The sequence below is a fragment of the Alligator sinensis genome, unplaced genomic scaffold, assembly GCF_000455745.1.
Source record: "Alligator sinensis unplaced genomic scaffold, ASM45574v1 scaffold77_2, whole genome shotgun sequence".
NCBI lineage: Eukaryota > Metazoa > Chordata > Crocodylia > Alligatoridae > Alligator > Alligator sinensis.
Window position 1 is genome coordinate 346876 of NW_005842016.1, and position 8765 is coordinate 355640.

The 8765-nt window shown below is 45.7% G+C and overlaps 1 long non-coding RNA gene across 3 annotated transcripts in view; it reads right to left on the reverse strand.

The window, feature by feature from the left end:
* The window catches only part of LOC112550016, a 52316-nt gene that overhangs the window by 8448 nt on the left and 35103 nt on the right, over window positions 1–8765 (reverse strand). For 2 of the 3 annotated variants that reach the window (XR_003093677.1, XR_003093676.1), the window contains exon 2: window positions 6616–6846. This is a non-coding gene — a long non-coding RNA (uncharacterized LOC112550016). Of the gene's footprint in view, window positions 1–1165; window positions 1248–6615; window positions 6847–8765 lie in introns of those variants that run through there. The other variant, XR_003093678.1, reaches the window with a different exon arrangement.

Consider the following 8765-nt stretch of genomic DNA (forward strand, 5'->3'; position numbering starts at 1 on the left):
GGGGGGGGGGGGGGGTCCCCACATGCCCTGGCAAGATGCCGGGTCCTGTGGGTCAGGAGTGAGGGACAGCAGCCGGGCTGGTGCCGGGGGGCTGGGGGGGGCTATAGCTTGGGAGGGGTGACAGACAGACACAGACAGATGCACACACAGACACACAGGCACAGACACAGACAGACACATGCATAGACACACACAATGCCCAGAAGGTAAGTCTGTAGGGGGAGGGGTGGGGGGAGAGGGAAAGGGTTGGGGGGCAGATCAAGGCCCCCAAGGTCAGGGAGGGAGTGGGGCAGGGGCTGGGGTGAATGGGACCATGGGGCTGTGGCAGGCCATGGGATGGAGCCATGGGCAGCTTATCCAGGGGCACTGGGGTGGGGCATAGCTACCTGCTATTGTGAGCACCCCGCTGCCTCTGGAGATGTGTGCACCACCATGTGCCTGATGCCACCAGGCAGGCAGGTGACATGGTGCAGTCAGTGCACAGGAGGCACATTGCATCATGTGCCATTCCCAAAGCAATGGCAATGGGGTGCAGAACCCAGCCTGCAGTGGCAGCCCACCTCTGCCCTGAGCACAAATCTGGGGGTTATGTGCCCCCCATGCCCCCCCTGGGGTGCATGTAGCAGTGGGAGCGCCCCCATGGCCCTAAATGAGCCACCTGGGCTCTGACCATCCTACCACCTACCCCAGGGCCCCATTCACCCCAGAACCTGCCCCTGCCCCACTCCCTTCCTCACTGTAGGGGCCTCAGTCTTTCCCCTTCCCTCCTACATATCCCTTCCCCACAACACACTTACCTGATAAGTGCTGCTCCATATGCGGCTGGGATGAATTGTGCTGCATCTGAGTGTCTGTGTATGTATGCTCCTCCCCTCAGCCTTCCACATACTACTCATAGGTTGTCTGCATATCACTGGTGTTATGTATACCATAGTTTGGGAATCACTACTCTAGAAGTCATTTCCTGAGGCTCGCATCCCTTATACCCAATACTATTTGGTCTCTGATCATGGACTCTTTTAGGTCTCCCAAGTTGCATGTCTGGCTCAGCAGTCTGCGGTCTTTGACAAACTCCTCTATTGTCTCACATTCTTTCTGCTATCCCATGTGGAAACTATACCATTTAAAGGTTTCATTTTGTTTAGGTATACAATATTCCTCAAACCTTGTAATTACTGTGCCATAGCTTTTATGTTCTGCTTCTGACAGTTGTAGACTATTATAAAGAGATGGAGCTTCTGGGCATGCTGTATTTAATAAACAAAACAAACAAACAAAAAACCCTTTAGTGAATCTTCCTTTTCTGTAGCTCCACTGACTGTCATATATATGGTGAAGCTCTGCTTAATTTTTTTCCAGTTTTCTGCTGCATTGCTGGACAGCTTTAACTCTTCTGAAATTCTGATATGCTCCATTTTTATGTCTTTCTTTGCACCCCACTCCTGGTACCATGTGTTGTTCTCAAAAGACCAAGGAGTTAAGCTTATAGAATAATAAAGCTTGTTCATTCAGAGAGCAGTGCCTTGCCTACACTTCTGCTGTTCCTTCCTGCAATCTCTGAGGAAATGTAACAACTTACATACAACACTCTTAAAGGTATCCACACATAGAGTACTCCTGATTTATAATGTTTGGGAACTGTTGGGCCTTCTTTGATAATGCTGACAATCAAAGGAGCAAAGAAAGAATAGTATATTTGAGGTTCGGTTTTCCATATTGTGACTTTTTGTGAACTTAACATTGAAATCTTTATACAGCATTAAAGATTTTTTTCTTGTTTAATGTACTCTGCAATTACTGACTGTTTTATGCTGCCTGAAGAAATAGAAAACAATCATAGAATCATAGAAAGGTAGGGTTGTATGGCAGGGCACTGGTAGTGACTGCCACTTTAAGAACTGGGCCAGGGAGGGGCAGGTGCCTGATGAGGGTGGCCATTTTAAGGCCCAGCTCTCTGAGCTGAGGGAAGTTCATGATCAGCCAGCAGAGTAGAAACACTTCTCTGCTGAGTTCTGCCAGGAACACCTGGAAGGTAATGGTTAGGCTATGGGGATGGCTTGGACGCCTCATTGGTCCTGAGCATAACCTAAAACTGCACCCTACCCGGGCAGGAAGGCCTGGTGGGGCAATTGGTGGCACAGCAGTCCCCATGTAAATACCTGGAGTGAGCACCTCCCAGGCGTAAGGCAAGTCAGGGCACCTTAACCTTAGTCCCCACCTTCAGGTAGGTTATATAATGCAGGGAAGGCCAGGTAAGCTTCTTAAAGCATTTTAGCCTGCTGGGGTGAGTTATCCCATGGGACCAGGCATGCTTTGCAAAGCACCTGCACTGGGAATTGGGGAACCCTGAACTCTGTACACAGGCATGCAGCTTAGACCTGACCTGAAGTAACTGACTAGCCCCTGCTGGTGCCAGGGCCCAGAGAGGTGTCAGAAGGGCCAGGGGCCCACCGCGAGGGATGCCCACAGAGAAAAGAAACTCAGGGTCCTGACTGGCCTGAGATGGGGCCAGGGCTTAAGGGGGAGCCAAAGGTCCCAGAAAGGGGACCACAGCTAATGGGTGAAGGGAATGGCTGAGTTTAGCAGCCTGGGATACCATCTGCGAGGCTTGGGCTGCAGTGTAGGGGTGGAATGGAGCTGCAGATAACCCCCTAAATATCAGGGTTCAAGATGGGCAGCCTCCCACCTAGTTAACACCTCAATACCATTACATCAAGGTGTGGCAGAAAAGTGAGGTGTGTGGCTGGTCCATAGACAGGAGGCAGGCTGCTGCTTGCATCCAATGTGAAAGCTTGCTCCTGTCAGAGGTTGGAAGGTACCTCAGGAGATCATCTAGTCCAACCACCTACTCAAAGTGGGACCATTCCCATCTAGATCATCCCAGCCAAGACTCTGTCTACCTGGGTCTTAAAAATGTCCAAGGATTGAGATTTCATAACCTCCCTGGGTCCATTGTTTTACTACCTTCCTACTGAGAGACTTTTTCCTCATATATAACCTAAGCTTCCCTTGCTGCAACTACAGAACATTGCTCCTTGTTCTGTCATCTGCCACCACTGAGAACAGTCTAGCTCCATCCTCTATAGAACCACTCTTCAGGTACTTGAAGGCTGCTATTAAATCCCCCATCAGTATTCTCCTCTCCAGAATAAATAAGCCCTGTTCCCTCAGTCTCTCTTCAGAAGTCATGTGCTTCTGGCTTCTAACCATTTTCAATGCCCTCTGAGGGACTCTCTCCAATTTACCCACATCCTTTTTGTAGTGGGGGGCCCAAAACTGGACACAGTACTCCAGATGTGGCCTCACCAGTGCTGAATGGAGGGGGAGAATCACTGTCCTTGATCTGCTGGCAACGCTCTTACTCATGCAGCCCAGTATGATGTTAGCCTTCTTCTTAACAAGGACACACTGTTGACTCATATTCAACTTACTGTTCACTGTAACCCCCAAGTCCTTTTCTGCAGACCTGTCAATCCAGCAGTCCCAGCCAGTGAATCCCCAGCCTGTACTGGTGCAACCCAGCAGTCATTGCTTGGATTGGGTCTTATTCTTTTCTCACTGCAGTAGTTTTCCACTGATGTAACTCCATTCAGTTTTGTGGTGTTACACCTGGTTTATGCCAAGGTCAGTGAAGTGAGTGAAAATCTGACCTGTGTTCTTTGGGGTACCTGTATATGTGTGGGGTGGTTGCTTCAGTGCACTGTAATTACAACACTTTGGAGCAGACTTGATTCATGGAGTCTGCTGGAGCATGTTAATTAGTGCACTCCAGCAGCCTTCACATCTCGTGTATCAGCATTCCTGTGCTTTAAAATGGCAGTGGGAGCACATTAGCTAAAGCTTGTTCTATGAACTTTAGTTAAAGCACACCTGCCATCACTTTGAAGTTCAGGGATGCTGATACACGAGACACTGACAGCATTTTAGAGTTCTCTCAGAGATGCTCTAATAAAAACACCCTTGATTACAAGTGTTTTGTGTGTGTTGTGATTTACAAGTGTATTGGCATGCACACTGTACAATTCCTGCAGTGTCCAAGACCAAATTCAGCTCTCAGTTATATTGGAATTAATCTGAAGTACCTCTGCTGAAGTCAACAGAATTATACTCATTTTACATTTGTATAAATGAAAGTAGTATTGATCTATAATGTATTTACAGTCATAAAATTCCTCCCATCTCTCTCCAAGGATAGAATTGGTATTTTAACTCCCCAGGAAATTCCATAATCATGATCAGGACCCCAAAATCTATGTACACTTCAGTATGAATGTCAAATTTTGGATTTAAGTGGACCAGATGTTTGGATTCCTACAAATATGTCAGCAGCCTCAAGCCTGATGGTAGGATTTAACTTGAAGAAAGAAGCACTGAATTTAGGAACAATTTCCATCCTACTGTTTACTTGCACTATTTTAAAACCCTCCTGGCAGAATTCTGTTTCCCTTCATGCTTCTAAATGACAGATTTCTAGTCACATACCAAAGTGTTTTTGTTTTGGTCTCTATGTTGTGGACACATAATTGTGAACAAGGTCAGTTAGCTATGAACTGACCAGGCACATATCTGAGCACAAGTCCAGGGAAAGGAGGACCCTTCCATGGTTTTAGCCCTAATAGCTGACTCACTTAGGAAGCCAGAAACCCAGGTTCTAGGCCCTTACAGCCAGGGAGGGCTTGAAGGAGCAGCGGTCTGACTTTGTTTTTTTTAACCTCCACACCTAGTTTAAGCATTATGAAGACTCCTCTCCAGCACTCCTTCGGAGCCTGAGCCACTGCTCCTTGAATGTAATAGTCACTGGATAAAATGGATAGAGAACAGTGTAGAAACCCCTATTCCTTTAGGAGCAAAGGTCCATGCCTGTTCCTTTGCAAAACAATAGTCATCTCATTGGGTATGTCGACATAAGACACTTACTATGCGGTAGCCTAATAACAGTGTGCAGTAGCATATTAGCTTGGTTTTTGACCAGCACACCAAATGAATGTACTACTGCACAGTGTTATTAGGCTACTGCACAGTGAGTATCACTAACAAAACATGTGCTGGTGCTACTGCTCAGTAGCATGAGTTAATGTGCATTGAATTAGTCCTTGGTTAACCAAGTACTAAACTTAATGTGCAGTAACTAGGGCACATTAATGAATGTGTAGACATGCCCACTTAGCAAAACATACTCTATCTGGTTTGCTTTCTCTTCACTCCACAGATCTTCCTCTCTTGGCTGCGTAGCAGGCCAGCTTAAAAAAAAGCACTGGAGAAGCCTGAGCTAATGTTTTATCTGTGGTATGGTGGGCGGGCTGTTATGCTAGGGAGGCAGAGAAACACAGGCTCAAGCCTCTTCTGGTTGTCTAACACCTGTTAATCATAGAAATCATAGGGCACTACACACATGACAGAGCTCTGCTCTGATGCATGCTAATCAGCACACATCAGAGCATACTTAATTAACTGAGTCTGCTGAGAGTTTGCTGGAGCATGCTAATTAGTGCACTCCAGCACTCTCTGTGTCACATGTATTCAGTGCCCCCCCACCCCAATTTTAAAATGGCAACAGGGTTGCTTTAACTAAAGCTTGTAGAATGAGCTTTACTTAAAGCACCCCCTGCCACCATTTTGAAGCACGAGACACTGAATGCACGTGATCCTGCAGGCGCTTTAATTAGAGTGACTGAAAGCCACTCTAATTAAAGCACCCCCTCTCCACCCCAGAGCACATGTATAGACACCCGTAGAAATCATGGGATTTTGGTTGGCCATAACTTTATGACTTATACAGCTAGAATGGGCACATGTATTTAGCTGCATAGTTTCCCAGCCAGTGTGTAACCAACTGTTCATGCTTAGTCTATGTGTACACATTTATGTCTCCATGGTACAGGGAAATAGAATCATAACCTGTGCATAAATGCCAAAATGCCACTTACTCAGCTAGAAAGTTTTCATTAGGATGCAAAGTGAAGCAGTATTCTGTCCTATGGCACTTCATAGGTATGTAAGTAGACTTTTGTGCCTAAATACAAGTGTAATCCACCTTGCTCAAATCTCTGCAAAACAGTTAATGAAACAAGATAGTGGGTCCTCCTCCTTCTTTAGTGGCTCAGTCTAAATAGAAGGCAGGGTAGATTCAGACCTTATGGACTAACCACAGTGTGTGTGTGTGTGTGTAGTTGGATAGATAGCTTCATCAGTTGCAGTGATGACGGTGCGCTACAAAAGTACATGCAGTGTTGGATTTTCAGGACTTGAACAGGGTAGAATAAAATCTTACTTAAGTGCCTAAGTATACTTAGATACCTTAGATATGAATGGTAGCATTAGAGTGAAGTTGTAGAGGTGGTTGTCCAAGAATTATGCAAGAGTCAAGGATTTCCTAGGGTGATACCTATTCAACCAGCTTCATATCACCCAAGAAACCCTTGCCTATCAAATAAGAAGTGGATAGAATTTAGCTTTATGTTCAATAACATCTTTCAATGTACAGATGATATGAAAATATTATAGTGCCTATTACCTCAATCCTGCCTCTGTTCTAGCTCATTTGTAAGCTCTCACATACTGCTCTGTGCTCCAGCAGTTCTCCTTTTTTTAAGTTGCACTGGAAAAGGAACTCACCATTCTTCCTCTCTACAAACAGATGTGACTGGAGGCTGATCTGTATGGTTTTGCTTCTTGCTTCATCGGCAGCAGTGTCCTTGTGTGTCTCCTTTTTTGTTCCCATTTGCTGCACTTTTCTGCTCTGAAGGCTCTTGTTTGATCACACCATTCATCACCATGCTTGAATGGTTGGTTGTTGTTTGACTTTGAAATATAAAGCTCCTGAAGGCCAATATTCCAAAGCAAGTTCTGGAAATAAATGGAAACAAACAATTCCTAAATTGCCTGAGATATCACTGGGAAAATGAAAAATTATATTTGCAATATAATGAGATAACAGACATTTGTTCCATTCATTCCCCACCCATTAGAGACTTTCAGGCCAAATACATGTCTGGTGTTTCACTGTTATATTCGTGAAGTTACGGCCACTGAGTATTATATTTGGCCCTTCTGTTCTATTTATCCTGCTTAGGTTCACCAATAAATATTATGTCAACTGTACTTTCCCATGCCTTACACCTGTGCATTGAGTCCGTGTGGTGTTTTCTGGCTTTGCCGTTGCTTTAAGGAAGAAACAGTCTTGCTAATGAATCGGACCTTGGTCAGTATCCCAGGGGAGTCTTTGCTGGAAAATTAATTTACTGGGAAGGAAGATGGTCTATCCTGTCCCTCCTTGTATCTTCCTTCAGTCGTTCCGGTAGTCCTTCCTGCTCGGGGCTCCATCTCCCCTACACCCCACCTAACTCCAACTAAAGATGTTGTTGCCTGAGCCACCAGAGTTGGTATTACATGCACTTTGGCATCTTGACCCTTTGGATTTATGACGGTGGGACTGGGATGTTATTTGACCCAATTATTCCCTACCACTCCTTGCCTTATTTATGTGTCTTGTTGATCCCAGACTGTCCTGTCCCTTGGCGTCCCTCTCCTGACTCAAGTTTTATACCTGCCATGGGTCAGTTGTTCATTGGTCCTTTCCCCATCTGGTCCAGCTGAGATACAATGTCCATGGAGTCTCTTCTAGTAAGTTATGGAGCCGTCTCTGGCTCTGACTATTCAAACAAACCCCTTCCTGGGGCAGCCACCATGTCCATGAGCTGGGGCTGTGTTCAGGATCTGGCCCCTCCAGGCCAGTTGGGGACCTCACTTCTGGTCCTCCCTGCTGATTGTCTGCCAGGCTTTTTATCCCAGCTTCAGGGTTCCGGGCAGCCAATCAGCCCCGGCATGATGCTATAAAGCGTGCCGACACCAATGTGGAAGCTAGTCCTGGCTTCTTCTGACTCAGCAGTTGTTTTTTTTTCTTTCTTCACTGCGGCATTTCTGTCCACCATGGTTTCACTTTCACTGCGCTCCATTTCTGGTGCGATGTCCTGCCAGCGTCTCTCCTCGTCTGACTGAGGTAAATCTTTTCCGCATCAACCAATTAATCCATGCAGGTTAAGGGGTCACCAGAAAAAAACTCTACAGCAAAGTCAGACTAAGTCCTAGAGAGCTGTGAGACAAAAAGCAAACTGAGCTAAAGCTTTCATAGTACTTCAAAGCAAACCCACACTACTACTTCCATGAGGTGCAAAGAAACCTGGTCAGCCTCAGAACTGGACAAATATAGTACTGCTAATCAAAAGTTTATGAATATTCTTATAAATAAAACATGTTTATGGCTTTTCTTATATCAGTAGTATTGATGACAATACCTTTGAGGGCAGTGCATTGTGAAGCTCATGTAGTAGCGATGTAACTGCAATTTTTGGCACTTATGCATAGCTTGAGATTGTATAGAAATCTCTCAAAAAATAGGATCAGCTTGTGCATCCACTTGATATAAGTCAAATGGAAGAAGAAGTCCTTCTACCCCTCAATCCAATACTTAGGGCACATGTTCAGGGAGTGGAAGACCTGGATTCTGGGGAAAGGAGTCTGAACATGTGTCACCTGCTTCCTACTAAAGTACTCAAGCCAGTAGGCCATGCATCTAATATTTATTGGATAAAAAAGGCTAAATAGCTTTAGGATAGTTTCTGCCTGGTTGAAAGCAGACTAGAACTTAGGGTCCCCTCCTTTCAAGGGCAGCATCCAGGTAACAAAGCCACCCTCCCTCCAGCTTAATCTTTTCCTGTCCCCACATGTCTTCCTATCTTGTAGGGAAGATGTAGGCCAGCTTCAGC